The sequence below is a fragment of the Enoplosus armatus genome, chromosome 7, assembly GCF_043641665.1.
Source record: "Enoplosus armatus isolate fEnoArm2 chromosome 7, fEnoArm2.hap1, whole genome shotgun sequence".
Lineage (NCBI taxonomy): Eukaryota > Metazoa > Chordata > Actinopteri > Centrarchiformes > Enoplosidae > Enoplosus > Enoplosus armatus.
In genome coordinates, this window is record NC_092186.1 from 3,182,012 (window position 1) to 3,205,506 (window position 23,495).

General features: G+C 42.8%; 1 protein-coding gene across 1 annotated transcript in view; it reads right to left on the reverse strand.

The window, feature by feature from the left end:
• The window catches only part of LOC139287454 (cadherin-2-like), a 68,656-nt gene that overhangs the window by 39,469 nt on the left and 5,692 nt on the right, over positions 1-23,495 (reverse strand). The gene's annotated exons all lie outside the window — the stretch shown is intronic.

A 23,495-nucleotide genomic window follows, 5' to 3' on the forward strand; every position in this document is an offset into this window, starting at 1 on the left:
CAAGCGAGATACAAAGAAGAAGCTAACAAGGTGAGCTTCCGTGTTGTCGACAGCAGTTTCTCCAGGGCCCTGACTCGGCTTTCTTTGAGGTATCGGCATCTTTACTGCAACTACAGGCTGTTACAGAACACTTCTTCTACTAGCAGCTCTGTAAGGCTGCAGTAAGCCCAGTGGTGCTTTGAGCTAAATGCTAATGTCAGCATGCTAACATGCTGACAATGACAATGCTAATATGCTGATGTTTAGCAGGCATGCTTTAGACTGTTAGCATGCTAACATTAGCTAATTTAGCAGTAAACACAAAGCACAGCTGAGTTCTGCAGGTATTTGGTCATAAACCAAAGCGTTGGACACATTAAAATTATAAAGAGTAGACGTGCTCTATTTGTTAAGTGTCATGAGATGACTTTTGTTGTCAGAGGATCACCAAAGTAATTACAATTCATCCTGAGGAGAACATGAATGTTGAGATCACAGATTGTACATAAAGATGGCCGACATATCTCCACTTCCTCCCACTGTACAAAAATGAAGCCAAAATATCCCGGATACGGCCGCTGCCATCTTACGCTGGTGATTGGTGAGTTCAGCCACGGTATCAAGGTGACACCGCGAGCACACCACAGTCAATCACAGCTGTCAATCATGACGTTTCACCCGGTTTTATAGCATCAAATAACTAATTAAAACCAAACTTGTCAGAGAAATGAACACTTGAACAAACATCAGCGTGATAAGAACTAACCTCAAATGACAGAAACCATCTTAGTGAAAATTTTGTTTGACGTGCACTTTGATTTTTAGTTAGTTTGGCTCATGTCCCATCTGCTAACATGGAGGGGGCAGACATATACTATGACATATACTGCAGCCAGCCACCAGGGGGCGATTGAGACATTTTGGCTTCACTTTTGGGGAGCTGCCATGTCTTCCATCTTTATATACAGTCTATGGTTGAGATATTTAAATCTGGATCAATCAATACGGTGGACCAACCAACCAACATTACTGTCCCTGGAGCCACGCTGCAAAGTCACAATTGGTTGTTGGCTTTATGTTTCCAGAAAGCTCTTAATTAATTATAAAGTCCGGATGCATTCAAATGTTAGAACAGTAATGGAGCTGAGTGCTTATATTAACCACTGTTAATGATTGACATCAGTAACGGTGATGTTGGTGGACTGTCCAAACAAAGAGTGACAAAAGGCAACTAAGGCCATGAGAGGAGAGCCAACGGTGTGTTGATCTTGTGTCTGCAGGACGCTGTGAGGGTCAACTTGATGTGATTAAAGTGGGACAGACATAGACTTTGACCTGAGGGGATTTATCCTGTCTAATCTGGCAGATTTAGGAAGAGCGCTGTGACTGCTGATCAAGAAAACACCTGAATCATTAAACCTGCTGCGGGTCAAGGTGTCAGCATTTATAATATAAAATATAAAACGTTAAACAGACAGGAGGCTGAGAGCCAGACCCACACGCCTGTGACACGCTGTGGAGGAGCGGCCGGGCTACGACAGGCTTAACACACTTGCAGATAAAAGGACATACACATTTACATAAATGAACACACACAAATGAAGGCACATGTGAACCTGCGCACGCACGCACACACACACACACACACACACACACACACACACACACACACACACACTCAAGTAAAGATTAAAAGACAACAAAGAGAACTAAACAGGATTAAAGCCTCACTAGTGAATCTTCCAAAACAATTTTCTGTTTGCTAAATACTCACAAACACTGCTGAACTTTGAGGCTCCCGGCATTCTTAATGTGTGTGTGTGTGTGTGTGTGTGTGTGTGTGTGTGTGTGTGTGTGTGCGTCACAGTGACAGCTGGGTGTTGCTAGATAAACTCTGTCTAGGAGCGCAGCCAGAGGCCATCTTCTTCTTCTCTCTGTCAACCCAACCCATGCAGACAAGAGAATTTAATATTTCATGAATTTCTGTGAAATGAAGAGGCTCCTGCTGCGTCATTTACAGACAAACTGACATTTTGTACACAATGTGCAGTATAGTATCTTCGTATCATTGTGGTCATTATACTTCAATAATGTAGTTTTTTCTTTTACATTACATTACGTTACACACTGTACACTGACAATATAACACTAAATCCATTACATTTGGGTTTAAACACCTTTGTGAGGCATCCTTTGCCTTTTCAAACACGTCCGTATTATTGAGCAGCAAGTCCAATATGTCTGAGCTTTCAGAAAAATCTGAGTCATAATCAGAATCAGAATCAGAATCAGAAATACTTTATTGATCCCCGGGGGGAAATTGTACAGCACCGGTGCTCCCATTCCAGAGTAGGAAAATAGCATAATTTAGAACTAAAGGTATGTACAAAATATAAAAATAAGAAATAGAAAATAAAAAATATACACATTTACAGTATTTAAGTGAAGTGAGGTATTACAACTTGGATGTTGATGTGGATGTTATTTACAAGTCACAAACAGGCAACTCCCATACGACACAAAAGCACTATTAAATAGTGGTCCCATATTATGCTAATTTCAGCTCTATATTTTCATTCTGGGACTCCACTAGAGTAGCTTTGCATGATTCACAGTTCAGAAGTCCTTATTTATCTTCTCCTGGCCCTTCATGCAGCCACCAGTTCACCGTCTGTCTGAAACAAGCCGTTTTAGATTAACTGAACAACCTCCAAAAACTTAGAGTAGTCCTGAGCAGAGCGCTCCAATAACTTCGACAGACTGAGCGGGTGGATGAGCGTCCCTGTACTTGGTGGGTGTGCTGTACCTGGAGCAGATGACCTGCTGGGGGGGCGTGGCTGAGTGCAGTGACTGTATAGTTGTGACATGACGCCTCGTTTAAAGGCACAGTTTCTGAATACGGGCTGTGTGCATTTCTCTGTGGACTGAGCGTTTTGATAGTTTCACAGTATTTATACACAGAACCCAGACCTGCTTTATAATCAAACAAATCTCACTTTCTACAATATGGGACCTTTACAGAAACTTATACTTACAAGAAATACACTTATTAATCTTCCAAAACCTGCAAAGCTGTCTTATTTACATGTTGCAAATGCTTAGCTAGCAACCAAGAGGAAAGGAAAATTCAAAACGAGAGCTCTTCTTTGTCCAGGCTATTTCTCCTAGACTGAGCTCAAGATGTTCTCATACTTGTTCATTTCAGCTCTTGAGAAACAGCCTTCCTCCTGTCTCATCCCGATCCTACTTTAACATCTTAAAATGCTCTTTTATCTCTGACTGCACTCATCTTTATTTGTCTGAAAGAATCAGCTCTAGAGATAACAGTAAGATCCAAAAGAAAAAAATAAATTTGCCTCAAATTCAAGTCTGAACTCTGTGTTTGATCTGTTCTCAGAGTGGTCTCACTCAGAGCCACCATGGAAGGTAAATGAGCTAAAAGATTAACTATGTGGTGTTCCCCCACCCTAAATATAAACCTCTCTATCAAAAACAATACTCCCTCATACACATGGTTTCTTAGCGCCACCCTGTTTCCCCTGGCAACTGTCTCGCTTTCGCCTAGCAACTGCCCCTGCTCAGAAAGCCAGTGTTCCTCTGGTCTCGGCGGGCCGGGCTGCATGACTCACCCCCGCCCCTCCTGAGAGAGATAACACGGGGAAGCATGCAAAATCAATCAGCTACGGCCCTGAAAGGCCAATATGTTGCTAATAAACACACACACACACACAGGCAGAGTGAATGCTGAGCCGGTAGCGCTGCAGTCGTATACCCGCAGTACACACTGTGTCAGGTATTACCACGTGAAGACAGCACAGCGCTGATAGATGAATCACAGGCAGCCTCGACCACTATCATCACCTGCTGTTCACAGGTCCAGCTATTTACTGACCCACCATGCCTTCCTGCTCAACAGCTGGCAGCCGTAATGTGCTTGGATATGTGCTGAAGGGAAAAATCTCTCCTTAAACACACTTCACACATGGCTGCAGTCCAGCACACAGGCAGGTTGTTTTCCTCTGCTGCTACTCATACATTTTTAATCATTTAGAAACAGTATAACGACTGCAATATGTTTAATTTAAAGAAACAGAGTGGCCAAACTTTTTGGCACAGCTGAATGAACAAATGATTTTCATCGTTCTAGCTTTCAGTCATGTTGCCTCTATTGCTTTAAATAGAGGGAGATATATGTATATTGATGACGAAAGGTTTATTCATGTTGTCAAATCTCAGAGAAATGTGCAATAATGATGTCATCATACAACCCTTGAAATGTCCATACTGGTGTTTCTGTGTGACTGCTATCCTCTATAACGAAGTGACGAAGTGAAAGCACACATATTTTACTAACTCAAAGAACTGGATTTAGTGTCAAGTTACTCTTTCACTTCATACCCTTTAATGTTGTATCAATTATCATCAGAATGGATTGTAACATACACTAATCAGGCATAACGTTATGACCACTGACAGGTGAATAACACTGATTATCTCTTCATCATGGCACCTGGGATGTATTAGGCAACAAATGAACATTTTGCCCTCAAAGTTGATGTGTTAGAAGCAGGAAAAATGGGCAAGCGTAAGGATTTGAGCGAGTTTGACAAGGGCCAACTTGTGATTGCTAGACGACTGGGTCAGAGCATCTCCAAAACTGCAGCTCTTGTGGGGTGCTCCCGGTCTGCAGTGGTCAGTATCTATCAAAAGTGGTCCAAGGAAGGAACAGTGGTGAATCGGCGACAGGGTCACGGGCGGCCAAGGCTCATTGAGGCACGTGGGGAGCGAAGGCTGGCCCGGGTGGTCCAATCCAACAGACGAGCTACTGTAGCTCAAATTGCCAAAGAAGTTAATGCTGGTTCTGTTAGAAAGGTGTCAGAATACACAGTGCATCGCAGTTTGATGCGGATGGGGCTGCATAGCCGCAGACCAGTCAGGGTGCCCATGCTGACCCCTGTCCACCGCCGAAAGCGCCAACAATGGGCACGTGAGCATCAGAACTGGACCACCCAAATGTACACCCTTTCATGGAAACGATATTCCCTGATGGCTGTGGCCTCTTTCAGCAGGATAATGCGCCCTGCCACAAAGCAAAAATGGTTCAGGAATGGTTTGAGGAGCACAACAATGAGTTTGAGGTGTTGACTTGGCCTCCAAATTCCCCAGATCTCAATCCAATTGAGCATCTGTGGGATGTGCTGGACAAACAAGTCTGATCCATGGCGGCCCCACCTTGCAACTTACAGGACTTACAGGATATCCTGCTAACATCTTGGTGCCAGATACCACAGCACACCTTCAGGGGTCTAGTGGAGTCCATGCCTCGACGGGTCAGGGCTGTTTTGGCAGCAAAAGGGGGACCAACACAATATTAGGCAGGTGGTCATAATGTTATGCCTGATTGGTTATTGGTTGCTGTTGGGTTACTGCAGTGGTTCTCAAACTTTTTCTGTCATGCCCCCTTCAGAAGCCAAACAAAGTTCATGCCCCCCGCCACCACACGTGAACAAACTGAATTCTTATAAATCATTAACTATATTGGGCGTGCAACAAATAAAAAAGGAGCCCAGTTGAATTCAGGGTCAGCACGATAGAATCAGCAGACATTTCCCCACATAAATCATGTTTGTTCAACTTAGTTCCACTCCCCTGGTAATCCACACCCCCCTTGCAGTGGCTCTATGGCGCCCAAGTTTGAGAACCACTGGGTTACTGGGTCAAAATAACCGTTTGCCTTGGGTGTTAAGCCAATATTGTGTTGGTGCTAGGTTCACCACACTTGGACAATTTTAGTGTGTATGGTCTTATACTGCATCACCAAGGTTGGATTACTAACTGGGCAAAGTTGGTAACCGTCCTGGGGGGGACCCAGACACAAATCATCATTTCTTGTTTTTTGAACTGAATAATTTTAGGCGATATTACTTCAGCATGGGAGCACTGGTTGGCCTCTTGTTCTCTCAGCGTGTATTGAAACCGCCTTGTGAACGTTTGATTGGAACTTAGAGGCGAAAATGTACATAAACAATGCACAGAGATTGGGAGTTTGGGGGTGGGGGGGTCAACAGGGCCCCCTAAGAGGTTAATCCTGCCCTGTGCATTGTTATGTGGAGTGTTATATCATATTATATTGCATCACTTACATGGTACAGAGTTGTGTATGGCAGTGTTTTGTATCTTACTGCATCAGCATAAATTAACACAATCACACCGAATGGCTGACTTGCTCAGAGATATAAATCTGCTTTATGAATGTGATATAAATCTGCTTTATGGTGAATTTTCCATTTAGCGCACACACACACACACACACACACACACACACACACACACAGAGCAGGAGTGCTTGCAGGCAGAGTACATAGCGAAGTGGTTTAAGGAAAGCCTCATCTGAAGCAGAGCTCCCATCTGTTATTCCTACAGTGTTGGACAGACAATCGATATCTGTAGTGCAGATCTGTGACAACTGCTTGGTGGACTCTCACAGCTAAATGAGATTTACTTCATTATACTGCTTTATCTAATTGTAGCAGTGGCAGTACGGAACCACAAAACAGCCCCTGGAGAAATCAGGACCTCCACTGGACCTGTGGCCACAGCGTATGTTTCCTATCCATTTCTAAGAGAAGGATTCCAGCAACCGTCCGTTTGTAACAGCACGACAGAAGCCGGCCAATTACTCTGGAGCTGCATAGTATCTCATATATGGCTTGTATATTTTACAAATCATTTCACTGGCTTCAATTGAGTTTCTTGAGATGTTTTGGCCTTCAGAGCTTTTTCATCTACATCAAAGACAGCAGTTTAGTTAAAGGGCCCCCAACACCTCTCCACTGTATGCAATCTGAAGACTGAGCCGTGTGAGCAAATAACAATCACATCCACTCGTTATCAATTCTTAATGTTGTGTTTGTTAAGGCCCTGATCAACTCCTGCATTGATCTGCCTCTAATCACACTACACACACACATCAGACATGCAAACACACTTAGATAGCCGAGTGGCTTAGAGGAGCACACAGCAGCCATGTTGAGGCTGATCCACCCACCCGTCCTCTCGTCACTGATAAGCTGGAGCGTGGGTGACAGCAAGGACATGGAACACACACACTTCTTATTTTACCACACTGTTAGAGGACTATACCAATGTTCATATCCTTCTTTGAACATTGAACAGCTCAGGTATTTTATCGCCATTAGTTCACATGCCAGTTTTATTGTCCTTGGTACTCTTTCAACTGCAACTAACTATTTTTTCAATCTATTGAGTAATCCAGGGTTTCTGCCAGTGTATTGCAGGCCCGTCGTCCCTGAGCTTTGAGGAACTCTTTTTAAATGTTGTTAATTAATAAACTACAGTTACAGTGGGGCGGCTCTGTTATATAATATAGATATAATGGTTGGAAAGCTCACCAGCGTCGTCTATAGGGACATGAACACGCTATAGGAAAACAGCAGGTCTGAGATCAGTGTTCTTTACCCTCATTGTACGTAGAGCGACGTTCAACATTTGACTTCCCACTATCACAAGCTAACTTTACCGAGCAACCTTAGCTAGCTAGGCAAACAGTCAGTAACAGTAACACAGACCCTTTGAGACATTTAGGGATAATGTCAAGGAAGCCAAACACCTCAGCAGCCTCTTCCTCATCGCCATCTCCTCCAGTACTTAGCTGTCTGTCTACGATATTATTTGTTTTAATCCATTTGGTTGTTGTTGAAATGAGCCCAGCATTCCAAGGCTGTAAGAATCAGTAGCCAATCAGGACTTTGTTCAAGTTTTTTGAAACTTGGTATTGTTTATTTTAATTGAATTTAATTGAATTTAATAAATTTTGTTGTAGTTGAAATCACAGCATTCCAAGACTGTACATTGTCAGATTCTTTGTAAGACCCTGCTATAGTTGTGTTGTTTGAAATAAGTCATGAATTCAACACGCATTTAAAATAAATCAACTTTACTTAGTCATATAACAATCACAGCCTCCCAGAGTCTACGGTGATGTCATCAAATGTCTTGTTTTTGTCTGACCAACAGTTCAAAACCCAAAGAGATTCAGTTTACTGGGATAAAAAAAACAAGCTGAAAGCAGTGAATGTTTGTCTAAAGTACAAAAATATAGTACAGGGGTAAATACTTTTGATCATATGGAGTATAAAACGCAGAAAAAAAACAATGCTCACGTGTGCCAAACTGTAACCAGCTCATTTCTGACACCTAATCATCGTGGAGCACATTTTGTACAGAAAAGTCCGTACACCAGCAAGTGATCTTCCATTTCTGCTTTCTGCTTTTATTTATGCTTCAAGACCAACACCAGTTAAAATTCGGCACACAAGTCTGTCTAGTCCCCATCAAAGAAAAAAGAAGGCTGGACACAGGAGAGCAAAAGAGAGACGGAGAGAAAAAAGGCAGAAAAAAAGAAAGAAACGAGAGGAGACAAAGACACACAGAGAGACAGCCACGGGGGAATCTGGGATCTCAACGCCGATGAGACAGTGAAGATCTCCACTTTTAGATCTGTGCCTGAGCAAACATGAGACTACTACCAATTATCACCTCCTGCACCTGCCAACACACACACACACACACGCACACACACACACGCACACATGCACACACACACACACACAAGTAGCATGCCTTGCTCCCCAGTCTACCAGTGGGGCTCTCCTTCTCGGCAGGGCTGCTGGGTGTTAATGAACCCATCTCCTCCGTGTTAATGAAGCCATTCACAGGTCCGCTCCCTCCTCCTGCCCCCTCCAAATCCTCCATAACCACCTCCTGAATTTCTACATGGCCCTGGATAAAGAGCGCCAATCTGCGGACTAAAAGGAGTTTCATGTGAAATAAAGCTTTTATCCAGCTCAGGGATAGACATTTAGAGTCCATTCCCCTCCAGAGGAGCCCCACCGCAGCGTGCACCAAAGATCTCCTAGAGGAAAACTCTTCAGGGAAATCTTTGAGGTAGAAACCGGAGATGCTTAGGCAGTCTGGCATCAGGTTACATGATGCAAACAGTAGGATGGTTGTGTGTTCATATGACCCTGGAGGACTAAATGACATAAGTCTAGCTTCTGGAGGAAGTGGATTGCAATGCTGGAGGGGTCTGAGCTACTTCAGGCAGTCAATGATGGGCGAGATGACCTGAAATCCACTTCACAATCAACTGTCACGTTTATCTCAGGAGTAATAGATAAAAGAATACTTTTTAAATACACTTGTGCACAACATTACACTACTTATTAATTCACAGTCACAACTCGTAGTAACACATTCAGTAGTTAAAGCTGCATTGACTGATCTTTTCACCACTTGGGGGCAGTGGAACCAGCTGTGAACAAAGCAATATGGTTAATGTTAATGAAAAGATCATGTTAATGACAAATACAACTATGGTCAAGGTATGGTCAGGGTAAAGTAACTAAAACATTAAGGAAAGATCATGGTTATGGATACATTACATTACATGGATGTAATTCCTTGGGATTCTGGGCTGTTGTATGCGACTGTACTCGAACATAGATTTGATCCATGGTAACACAAAAATATGTATTAGTGGAGCCAAAAACCATTTTAGCGTTACACAATAGCATTTGTTTGCTAAAACAGGAAATCAACGTTAAAATAGGCCGTTTCACATCTCTTGTATTAAAATAAGGGATATTATACATCGATTTAATAACACATTAATGGCATCTGTCTCATTCTGTCTGCAGGGTGTAGATTCCCTGTGGCATTAGCATATTGCTGTGTCTGAAACGTGCCCTGGTCAAGTGTGGTTTTTTGTCATTATGTTTATCTTCCATGAGCTCATTATGAACACTCATGGTTAATTACATACATGAAGAAGTCCACTTTCTCTGTTACGAATAAACACGATCACATGCTGGCTGACAGTGTTGGTTGTTACTTTGGGTTAAATGGGATTTCTGGTGTATTAAAGGGGTGGGCTGCACACATACCAACATGTTTTACAGTAGGTCAGATATTGTTTTTGGTACATCGTTGGCTTTTTTCCAGCTCTAGTCGATGCTTTTTGCTTTTAATGAGACAAGATTTTGTACAGCCTTTAATTTATGCACTTATGTCATGAATGTCCTATTTGCCAGATCTGAGTGACTGAGGAGCTGATTGTTAATTAACAATGCCTGAAGGAGAGACAAAGCTGACAAAGCTTGTAAGGGTGAGCATCTTTTCACCGCTTTTTATGCTGATATAACAGATTTAAGCCATGATATATCAATGGTATCACAACCAGCCTTGATTATACGTCCCAGTCACTGCAACCTGTTTAACATTGCTATGGTTACCTTTTGTCCCAGCCATGACGATGTCCTTTGTGCTACTTATTGTATTTTCATTTTTATATATGGGTCTAGTCTAGGATGATATTTGCAATCTCTTGTTTTCTTCTTTAACCACCAGACAAACAAGTAGTGGCCAGTGTTGTCATACTGATTTGAAATAAACTCCAACATTCTCCTTTATTTATTTATTTTTTAACATCACTTCCATTTATATTCTGTTCAGAGGCATAATCCATAATCCATCATAATCCATGCTTCAGTTTAGACCCTTACTAAATCAAATCGGCCATTGTTTTTGGATTAATTGTCAAACCACTTTTTGCTCATTTATTATGAATCTAGAAAAAGCCTTCATCTAAAGAAAGTTGCAATTACTCCTATCCCAGATTATTTGTATTACTTTGTACTTACTTACTTCACTTACTGGTCATATTTGTACAGAATGTCCCTCTGATCTGATTTATGGAGGGTAGTTTCTGCTGGCATGGCTTAAATCAAAGTAAATAGTCTGGTAAAGCAGATTTATTTCCAAATGTAGGTTACTGTGACACGCTGTCTTCAGTTCTAATATCCACTCCCAAACTATCTCAGTCATCCTCAACAAACTATTAGTGAGCTAACTAGCCAACAATCCTTTTAGCAATCAGCCAGTATTGCAGGCACCCTGCAGCGGCAGCCTGCACAAAAATGTCCTGGATGTTGCGGCTGCAGTCCAGAGTAGAGTAAAATGCAAGAGAGCAGACGAGCAAAACGAAAGTCAAACATATGCAAAGAGTGCAAAACACCACAAACTGCAGTACAATGAATGCATGAATATAACGTCGCTAACGTTACCTCACTGGATCTTCGTCAGCGCGTCACTGTTTAATGTTTTTTTATATATATTCTGCTTCCAGGAGATGCACTGAGAATAAGGACCAGTCTTACTTTGATGCCAAGATTCGTACATTACCAGGAAAGTGAAAGAGGTGCTCTGTTTGCAACAACATCATTGACTAATGGTGATAAATAATCGTGATCTCAATATTGATCAAAATCATTTTCATTATATTTTTGGCCACAATTGTGCAGCCGTAATTGAGATATTTTATCAATATTTTACCCCTCGAGGGAGGGGTCACAAGCCAAAAAGGTTGGAAACCACTGCGTTCGTGTAAATGGTAAATGGTCTCACTTATATAGCACTTTTCAACCTTCACGGTTCCCAAAGCGCTTTACAGTCAAGTCTCAATAACCCATTCACTCAGCAACTTAGGGTTCAGTGTCTTGTTCAAGGACACTTCGACATGACGGGGGAGGGCCGGGGATCGAACGCTTGTGTGTCATGCTGACAGCCAGAAACACAATCATCTGAACACCCAGGTGCCCTCAGCCTGTCGCGTGCAACACCAACTGTCTCCTCAAGGGAAGAAGACCAACAGACAAAACAGGACGTCTCAGCCCACAAACTCTGAGTAACATTTTACAAAGAAGTAAGCCATGAATATCCTCAGACGCCATCTAACAACACTAAAACATGCATTTAAGACCTCTCCGCCTCACTGTACTGCCATAGAAACACTGTCTTCATGTTTTCATTGGAGGCTGTTTCTATGTTTACAGCTATAGTTTCGCTTTAATGACCAGGCACACGTTATAGAGACTGTGAGACTGACAGGTTAGGGTAAACATTGAGCGGGTAAGTCATTATGGCTGAATGTGGAGGCCAACACTACAGTCAGCCTGTTGCTGTGTTTGTCTGGATATGAGGAGCAGACTAAACTCAGAACCACAGGACAAGCACACTATAGACACACACAGCTAATCCTCATAGGACAGCTGTCTCCCTGTCCTGATTGATCTGATATACACACACACACACAAACATGTGGGTGAGGGCTGTCTCCAGCCATATACCACACAGTTGGATTATGGATGTAATGAATGCTCGCTTTGAAAATTGCATCATCTTAAAATCAACAACCGCCCCCTCCTCCGCATGTACAATCCCATAATCCTCCCTGAGCCTTCCCCCAGAGATGGGACCACACCCCGCAGCTCTGGACACTGGGACAAAATATTTGGGTATTTGATACTTTGTGCAGCACTAAAAGCTCCACCAGCAAGAATCACATGTCAGAGAAATGCATCCCATCAAATCAAAGCAATGCGTCTGCTTCAGCCTTCAGGGTGGATTTGATACCCCTGTTGTTGTTTTTGGGTCGGCAGAAGTCGTGGAGCTGACGCAGCAGAACTATGACTAACAAATCTCAGGTGGAGCAAAAATTGACTTTACAGCATGTAGGGCAAGGTGCCATGTCGACCAACATGATGGAGGTGAGAACAGGATTGTACCCCAAAGTCTAGAAGGCAGTGTGACTCAGTCTCCTGGTTTGGTTCTTCAGGATGTGTGAAGGAAGAGATGGGGGGTGTCATTGTTTTGGACTGTCACCCACCTTTTACCCATAAAATAAAACCTGGGGTTCAAAGTCTGACACTGTGGGACCCCCTCCGATAAAATCGAGGCAACCACGTTAGCCTGTATTTGTTTCCAAATATAAAAGTCAACAAGTGGAACTTTAAGTTCTGAAACAAAACTACAAGAACTTACAAAAGCACCTGTTTAGTCTGAACCTACAACAAACGGCACGTCCGCCTCCTGCAGACTGCAAAACTTCGAAGATGTGGGCAGATATACTTACAATTTCAGTCATTGGCACCTTCAGTCACATCAGCAGTATTGGCCTTCAAATAGCCCCAATAGGTCAATCCTTTATTTACTCTGACTTTTTAGATCTGGGCCCCCTGTGGGCCCCCTGGGGAACGCTCTTTCCTCTAACAGCGACCTCCGCTCTGGAAACGGAAAATTCTTCCTTGTTTACGACAAATTCAAAGACACCGACTGCTACTAACGTTGGCAGCTTGCATACAGAAATATTCTACATATTATATCATTATATCCTACATATATATATATATATATATATATATATATATATATATATATACATCTGTGGTGTTTCAAACTGTAACTCTCACAAAGTTCAGGGAAGGGTTAAAGGAGAAAAAACTGGAGAAACATAATGAGGGGAAAGCCACATGATTATGTGCTGTGAATCAAACACACAGCCACCCACATACTGACCCACCCACCACACACACACACCCCCCCACACACACACACATAGAAACAGCCTGTCCCTGGCTGGGAGCGTGTTTTGGTGGAAAGCCGGGGGAAGCTGTCGTCCCAGATTAAAGAAAGACCTTAATGAGCCTCGGTTGTAGCTGTGCACCCTGACCCACCAAGAGTTCATTTTTGTACTCTTTAACATGTATGACAGAGTGTCAGTTCTTTTACATTAGCAACAAACAGTTTCCATGCCAACTAATCTATCCAGCCACCCTGCGGTGTATCTTCACGTCACTTCCTGTGTCCATGTCCGGAAGGAGGCTGATTTGTCCCAGTTTCTTCATTTGAATTGGCGTGAGCATCGTTCCTATGTGCATACTATATAATAATATCCAGTGTATGCGTCTGTGTGAGTGTGTGTGTGTGTGTGTGTGTGTGTGCTGATGCTGACGTGTTTTCAGAGTCTAAGGCAAGACAATGACTTGGATGATAGCAGCAGAGCCCTAATTGACCGTGACAGGCCCTGCTGATTATATTACCTCACTATTAGACAGGAACACACACACACACACACACACACACACACACACACACAGTTCTCTCGGGTTTACCAGGGAGCACACGATGCATTACACACACACACATGTGGGTAAATGGTATTATGAGCCCAGAGACCAGCAGGCTCAGACAGACAGACTCCAAACACATCTCCACCTGAATAAACCGTCAGACAGGACTGATGGGGTCTGTCTCCTATGGTTCCCCTCTCCGTCTCTAACACACTCCATCGACTCACACACTAACTGATCGTGACGTTCAGGTGCGTCCACGACTGCAGCACACGCCTTTATTATGGGTAGTCAAAGTATAATCTTAAGCAATACCAAACCAGACAGGTTTTAGACTGTTGGTCCGAGAAATGGAGACGTTTGAAGACGTCTTGGGCTCTGGGAAAGTGTGACGGGCATTTTATTACTGTTATTGACTAAACAATTAATTTATGGAGAAAATAATGGGCAGATTAACCGATAATGGAAATAAATGCTAGCTGCAGCATTACTTAATTACCGCTGGTACCAAAAGAGGTTTATTACCTAGCACAAATTGTTTGACATTTTATCTGTATTTATTCAGATCCAGATCCACTACCCAGACTAGCTGACTGACTGCTGACCCAGGCGTGGACAGTTTTAGTTAGGAACTTGACAGCAGTTTGTTCATTCTGTGGCTGTCGAAAGGCTGTAGAGCTGCAACTAGCGACTCGTTTCAATAGTTTCAAACCATCAAATCAAATCAAAATGTTGAACTCAAAGACATTTCATTTCATTCTTAATTTATAAATCAAACCATCAGCCATGGGATTCATTTTTCTGTCCATCACCTAATAGATTCATAGTCACAGTTTCAGCAGACACAATGAAAAGATTATAGGACAACAAGCAAAAAGCCACTGAGCTCATTACCGGCTGTCAATTTAATTCAAAACATATAACAGCAGATAAAACATTTTAGTGACATGTACATTTACAGTATAGTACTATTCAGGTCTGCTGTCAGAGCAGATTGTCTGGAGGAAGACTAACTCTTGTGTTTTGTTAGCTACAGCCTGATATTTGTTAGAACCTAATACATATCTGCATTAGATCTCCCTCCAGCAGGGAAAGTGTGATTCCTGCTGCGAGGCATCAGCTGGAATTTCAGGTGTCGAGATGCGACGCAGCAGAACTGTGAACAACGGTGACGGGGAGTGCTGGCAGAGTCAGTGAAGCATTGAGGAGTATGTGTGCTTCCTCATGGCCCGGAGCAACCATGATGTTCCATTTCTTGGCCATTCAGCAGACACAATCATTTACACGGTTCATGTTATAGAAATGATTCCATGGTCACAGAAAATACTGGTTATTCGTTGGCTGGCGGGTGCCCATCAAAGTCTTATATAAGAACAACTCAAGGACAGAGTCAACAGATTAGCTCTCGTAGTAAATCAGTGCACCGGCGACATTAAACTGCAGGTAACCATAGAAACAATAGAAATGATCTTTTACTCCGTGAGTTTGCTAAATGAAGTCCAGTCGCTGATGAAGTTCAAAGCTACAGAACAGCTGGAAACCGTTTCCAAGGTCAAGAATGAACTTTAATGAGCCTTCCTTGGTCTTCTTCGGCACGTGGCCATGTTGTAGTATGACCCTGCGGTCTGAGCTGTCCTGAGACACACAGGAATGAACTTGGCAGAAGCCTCTCTGCGCCGTGTCACCGTGCTGAAAGTTGACTGCAGTAGCGTTAACACTGAGGTCAGTGAAACCAACACTTCCCAGAGTTTACCTCAGCTCTTAATCACAGCGTGCTGTCAGGGTTTCATTGTGAACTTAAATTCAACAGAACACTTGAGAATTACCATCACTAACGTCACAGTTGTGATTCGGTCACAGGCGCAAGCCAAAAAACGTCCAGAACAGATCAACAGTGTCCCCGAATAAGAAAAGGCAGACTCTTTCCCTCCCTCATACATCACTGCAGTGTTCCAGACTGCATGATCAGACTGACTCCTGTGTGCTCCTGTACCTGGTATCTACTTCACTGCACAACTATGCAAGTGCATTTAAAGATTAACAAGCTGCTCCACAGCTAACAGCTGCTGTTATGTCTTAGATCTTTTCTTTATTGACTGGCCGTCTCTGTAGGAGGTGAAGAATTAAATGCTCAGAGGGAGGCCACAGTACTTAAAGTTGATGATGGATGGGCTTGTGGTGGACCTGATCTTTAAATGTCCAAAACTGGGTTTCTCTGTCATCTCATCTATCATCCAGGGAAGGAAATATTAGTTGCTGAAAAACGATTGGTGGAACAAGCAGTCCTCTGCGGTCAGAGATAAGTCAGGATCACTGTGGCAGTTTTCACCACACAGACAGGACTATAGGGTTGGGCTATATGATGATTTATGCTATAAGACAATATAAATGATCAGCCATCAGAAATGCTGCTACACTCTTTATACAATGGTAGCTCTCCCGCCAACATTTTTTGGAGAATTAGACTGTTCTGAACTGAATCTTGAAAATCCATGAGAGGACTGTTTATGGTGACAATGGTGTTTTATAGGATTCCATTTTAATTTTTCAAAATTAGTCAAAAAGAGAGTTTAGTTAGTTTTCTAGTTTAGTTTGCGAGTTTGAACTGCGAATTGTAACTAAAAGCAAACTGTACAATGCAGACATGCTAACATGCTGATGTTAAGCAGGTATAATGTCTACCAAGTTCACCAAGTTGGTTTAGCATGTTAGCATGCTAACATTTGCTAATTATTACTGACCACAAAGTCCAGCTGAGGCTGATGGGAATGCCATTAGTTCTGCAGGTCATACTTTGGTCATAAACCAAAGTATTGGACACATTAAAATGTTGACCTGATGACGGTGCTGGATGAAAAGTCAGAGGATCACCAGTTATTATAGTTCATCCTGAGGGGAACGTGAATGTCCGACCTAAATTTCATGACAATCCATCCAACAGTGGTCAAGACATTTCACTGTGAACCAAAGATGTCAACCAGCTGGTGGCACGAGAGGAAAAGTCAGGGGATCAACAAAGTCTGTAGGAACGTCGGGGAGACATGAGTGTCTGTCCATAATCCATCCAGTAGATGTGATATATTGTCAAGTGAACAGGTCAAGCAAAGCTTTTGGCCTGCAGTTTGTTGTATTAATTCAGAAAACAGCACAGTCACGTCATCAGACAGACACTGTTCTGAAGTTATACTGTAACCCTATAATTTCATTCAGTGTGTGGAAAGGGAAATGTTTTCTGCAAATAGCAGACGAACAGCGTTTTTCCTCCATACTAACACTGCGGTACCCACACAACCCTGAGCTCATACACGCACATTCATTAGTCAGATGTGAGGTCAGGCATGCAGCCATAATTCAGTTAGCTGAAACTGGCTGAGAGACAGAGATGGAGAGGGAAGCAGAGAAAGACAAATGGGAGGACAGGATTTAGTGGAACATGAACAACCACAACTGGAAGAGCACCCGTGGGAGTACACACTTACACACATATATACACACACACACACACACACACACATTCCAGCCATATCTGTGGAGCTGAGAGTGGCACTGCCTGGGTTCTGTCAGTTCAACATACAGACGTTATAATGAGAAGCAGACCTCCACACACACAAACACACAGTGCATAAACACACACAAAGCAAGTTTAGCAGAAAGTGGGCCTCTCTCTGTCTACACTGTGTGGTTAGTCTGTGGTCCGTAACTGTCTCTAGCTGGCTTTACAGTATTTTCATGCGAGTAATGATGAATAGCATTATAAAAGCAAAAAATGTTTACTAACTTGAGAGAAAAAAAATGAAATTATCATTGAGGAAATGTGCTGATGCATGGCATTGCAGATTATGACACAGACGTGGTTTAGTCTCATGGGGATAAAAAGTTAAAGAGTAGTAGTAAAATACATGTCCCATGTGCAACTTAACACGATATAGTCTCTGGCTAAAAAATGTGTTGCGCCTTTCTAATCCGTAGTTAGCACGCGTTTGCTTGGAGGGATAACTTGGTGTTTTTACTATATTACTGAACGTCGCTGTCATCCTGAACGTCCCGCCAAACCTCATTCAAAAATCTGGCAGTTCACTGAAGAAGGGAAAGAATAGTCGAATATCAGTCAAATCTGATTCAACTAACAGAATTCTGAGTCGAGTAGAGCCCTAGTACCAATACAACATATTCTTTTTCTTGATGCGCCTCAAGATGAGCATATTTTTTAAAAACGTTTTCATCTCCAGCCATTGAGTCTGAACACACCTTCACAGCACTGACCCAGCTTTGGTTGATTTTCGTGAAGGCAGATGGTAGGACTAAAAGGCAGATGGCAAAATGACTTCCAACAGGTTTAACCTCTTCAAGTGGGCAGAAGTAACGAGGTTAATGAGAAGGTTCATTTAAACATCTCCACTATGCTCTCATCTGTTTATGGTAATTTCATCGCAGTTCATTTGGCAAACAGATGTTTAAACATTATACACAGAACAACAACTTTAAAATGAGTTTAATGGTTACACGGCAACAGTGCACATCCAGCTTCATGGACCTTGACTGACCTCTCATTGACTCCTCACACTGTAGGGAGACATCTCACCCAGACCTGGACTTCAGTTATTATTGTGTCCTCATAAATCTTCATATGCGAAGTTAAATCTATATCAACCTCCATCACATCGCCCGACCCAATCACAAGTCAATCACAGCTGTCATTATGTTTCACCCCCTTTTTATAGCATCAAATAACTAATTAAGACATCAGCGTGGTAATAACTACCAAAAATGACACAAACCATCTTTGGGAAAAATGTATTTGACTTTTTTTAGTTTGGTCCATATCCCATCCGCTAACATGGAGGGGGCGGGCTTATGACCCATACTGCAGCCAGCCACCAGGGGGCGATTGAGACGCTTTGGCTTCACTTTTGGGGAGTCTTGTCGTCCATCTTTGCAGTTGATGGTTCATATGTTTCTGGTCACAGGCTGTAGGTGTTTTATATTAATGATGATGATGATGGAAGAGGACAGATTGGTTTTAGCCAGTGAGGACATGAATGAACCCCTGATAAGCTGTGACAGAGGCGCCCTCCTCCCTCCTCACTGACCACTGGCAGTGAAATAAATGGCAGCTGCTCCTTATTGGTGCAGACAGAAGCCTCCCACCTCCCTTTCAGCAGTCCCCATTACTACATTCAGTACGGACTCTCCGATCCAGAGGCATTTCCAATGAGTGCACCAGTAAATCTACTTGGATCACCTGATGTGGAAAAAAAATGACGTGCTAAACTTGATATAAAGGGTCGGTTAGCACTTCAACAAATGATAGAATATGGATCACAAAACATATTACAGACAGCTCTGTATGTAACATGAACATTTACTGTACATAAAAATATTGTATCCATACTTCCACCTAACTGGTAGCTGTCAAGATATTTTGATCTGAAAGTGCTGCTGACAAGAACTGACCAGCCATCCTTAAAATGAAATGAATCATTTATACCTTGGAGTGGTACAAATTGAGTACTTTCTACTACAAAACTGAAGTAGCAAACACTACAATACATTCAGAAGTGAAAACATATAAGACCAATGAACATCCCATCGCTAAGATGTTAACAAGCCCCTAAGAGACAAAACAGGAATCAATTGAGAGGACAGAAAATAGTGGGACTGATTCAGATAGAGAGAGAGGGAAAAAGAGAGAGAGCTCTCATTCTGTATCTCGGTCGCCCTTCCCGAATGTGACTGCGAGGGGAGACAGTGATATATGAGGCTAGAACAAAGTAGGGCAATCCCCCTGCATGACAAGAGAAGAGAAAGAAACGGGTAAAAGAAAGGGAGAGAAAGGAGAAAGAGAGGGGGATTTAGAGGGAGGATGTGGGGAGATGAATGTGCTCAGTGTCTGCTGGCTCGTGGGACGGGGTTTTCCATGGCTGTGTATGGCAGCGCTGACCAGCAGCCGGCTGTATGAGGCCGTATCGCTGACTAACACTTACTGCCTTAATAGGAAGGATGGATGGGAAAAAGGGAAGGTCGGAGCAGTCAGCCCTGCTGCGCTCCACAGGAAGTACAGGATAGCCACTGACCTCGTCCTGACTCTCTCTCACACACACACATGCAAACACAGCATAAACAAGCAATGGAGCTCAAATGTACACACACACACACACACAAGTATGCAAACAGCACACACTGCAGTGATAAACCCAAAGACGCACACACATATGCAAATACAAAAACACACACACATATACCCAAGATCACAAACACCTTCATCAAAATCCAAAACTAGCACTTCTGTTTCTTCAAAGACGGACACATGAGCACAGAGGGACTGTCCACTGACTGAAACACTGATCTGGCAGCAGCTGAATCAACTTTCCATTCCTCTATTTTTGTTTCCTTTCCACAGAAACAGAAACCTGACTCAGCCACGACTGCTTTCAGCCACTTTCCTGTAAGTGGTGAATAATTTGAATTTTTGCTGGAGAGTTTTCTCCAAATCCAAACACAAGCAACTGTGCAAAAAAAATGGCTAAATGAAATATTGTAAAATTGTCAAAAATGTGACTTAAATCGGGAACATTCTGTGCTGTTTTCAAAACTAGGTGCTACAGACCCGTCAGTCGAATCAAAAAAACAAAGAGTACTGCAGTTCCACACCCAGCCCTAGTTTATTGATGTTATTTGTAATTATCCAAAGTCCCGGCTGGATTGAGACCGATTCTGGGAATTTTTGATGGATCACGATAGGTTATATAAAACCTGATCTGTTTCGAGGTCAACACTCTGTTAAAAGACTGAGATAAATAAAACAATAAAAAAGCTGAAGGCAGTATTTAAAACAATAGACTCTATCACATAACCTTCGCTGCTACTTCCTGTTTCCTCCCACTGTCTGTCTGTATCCGTCTGACCAGGTCTCTGCTGCTGATCCTGTTCTCCTTCACAACCCACCGCCCAGACACCGTCTGTCTGTTTATAATCATGTCTCTCCCCTCCATCCTCTCATTAATAATTCAGTCTTCCTCTGCTCCAATTAAATAATTAACAGCGCCCAGAGCCATCAGATTGTAACCCAGCAAAGACACCCTGCACTGGTCCTCAAATAATGTTTGAACGGCTCAGTGAGTCACTTACATGCTGCTGCAAACACACACGATCTAAACACCAGTCTCACTGACTTTGTGTAACTATGGAGAGAAAAAGAAGATCCTGAACAAACAGCTAGGAATCTTTCCACTAAAATCAAGCAAATGTTTAAACACTGATCCACATCAGTGTTCCTGATATATTTAGCTACATGTAGCCATAAACACAATGCTAATTTAGCATGTTCACAACCATTTTCCTTCTCACTATCTGACGAAAGCCAGTTTAAGTTTGAGTTTAGGCTGTCATTGATATTATAAAACACACACAGCTGCTTCCACTGTTTGGGGAATCTGCTATCGAGGTGTTATTTTTTGCTATAAGGTTATCGTGACTAAGGCCGGTGCGAGAACAAAAGGCTAGTGTGACAAATGCTCAAGTGAAGGCTTACGTGACTGACTACCACTAGAGAGAACATTTAAAGGCTAACATGACTTAAGAGCCATTGTAAAAAGCAAATGGACTAATGCTGAAAGAACTGTAATGCAGGTTCGGTATCATGACAACACAAAGCACCTTATCACGGACGTTTGGCTTCATACGAGTGAAGTCACAGTTTTATTCGAAGAGGTTTGGAAGTTGGTGAACAATAAGAGATGAAGTACGAGAAGTCAGATTGGTGGAGAGACAATGACCAGCAACAAACAAATCTCTCTATATAATGTAACAATTCGTATTTCTTACACTGTAAAAACAACACGGCCATGTAATTTCACCTACACACACCAACGCACACACACACACCACGAGCATCACCACAGACAAACACACTGAAACACTCTCTCGTCTTGTTTCCCTTGCCGCTCTGTCAGCTTCAGTCACTGTTGCCTTGTTACACTTCACAGAGCCCATACAAGTCCACTGAAGCACACAAACATGTGATCACACTCTCTCACACACACACACACACATTCTCAGCGCTGAGTTACTGTAGGCTTTTTGCCTGGTACTTCAACGTGGTTAGACAAAGCCCGTTTGGCTGGTCAGCTCTGTTTCATACATTCCTTCAGAATAAAATGACAAAAAGAAAAGCCTGATTTCATTCCAGCAGAGGAAAGTCACTTTCTGACCTTTATTTCTCTCAACAGCAAAGCCCTGCTTCATATTCATACTATTCACATGTTTCACACAGGGAGCTGCCCAGTGCAACCACAGGCTTCTTCTGTTAAACTGAGAAGCATCTCAGCAGTAGATGTTGAGACATTTTACGACCCAGGGCTTCAAACTGGCAGCCTTCCAGCCCAAAGCCCCCGACACAACGCTCATCAGAGCACAGTGAAGCTAAACTATCAGCAACACTATCACGCTCAAACCGTGCCTGCAATTCCCACTGACGCAGAAGCGACATGCTAATTTAAAGACATGACTATCAACACACATTTCTCCCAGTACAGACTCAGAAAAACCATGCCAGTCCAAACCAGCACCGACACCGATGACAAAGACCCCTGTTAGACAAGCGTTCCACTCAGCAGAGCTCACGCACTCCGCTCTCTCACCAGATCTACACGAGTCCACTGCTTATTGATCAGCCTGCTGCTGATACCCTGAGGCCCAGTAAATGATACTGATCGGCCCAACCCCTCTGACACACACAGCATAGAGAAATATGCTGATCGATCCTGGTTCGCAGGCCTCGCAACCCATGTTAACACATCACTGCAGACTGGGGTTTAACCTATATGGGTTTTTGGAGGCCTGCATTCATTTTGGAGTTGAGTTGAAGAAAGGCAACACACTGGTTTATGAATAGAGTACATCCTTGATCTTGAAGTCAGGTGATGTAACACTTTATTCATTAACATTTACATGGTTTCGTTCATTCATGCTGCTTCACGGGATTGATAAGCAGGCAACAGGTGACTACAGATTTGTTGTTATGGTAATGTTACTGTAAGGAAGATGCATTTTTAAAAGGTAACTTGACCTTTTGTGAAATACTTTTCCATCTATGATGTCAAATCTAAAATGCTTCCCCACATTGGTGTCATGGTTATCTGCTCACGGCTCGCCAGTTTCCTGTTTTGGATTAACAAAGAAAACAACTGATAGGGCAGCGGGGCATGCAATAATCAGACACCCCGGGCATGATCGCAGTCTTATTATATCAGTGTTATTAAAGCCAGTGTGTGGCTTATCACACTAACCCTAACCCCCAGAGCAGTGATGACACTGCTTAAACCAAACTTCATCTTTTCTCGTGGCTTGGAGCGGTAGAGATTCTGTGCACTCGTGACGGGATAAAGACCCTGTGAAACAGCACCGAGACCGTGTAACCCTTCCAAGAAGAGAGGTTTTACAAAACAAACCAGGAGAAGCTCAATACACCAATCCCTGCCGTGTTTATCACAATATTGAAATCGTAGCAGTCAGGGCAACACAGACTGG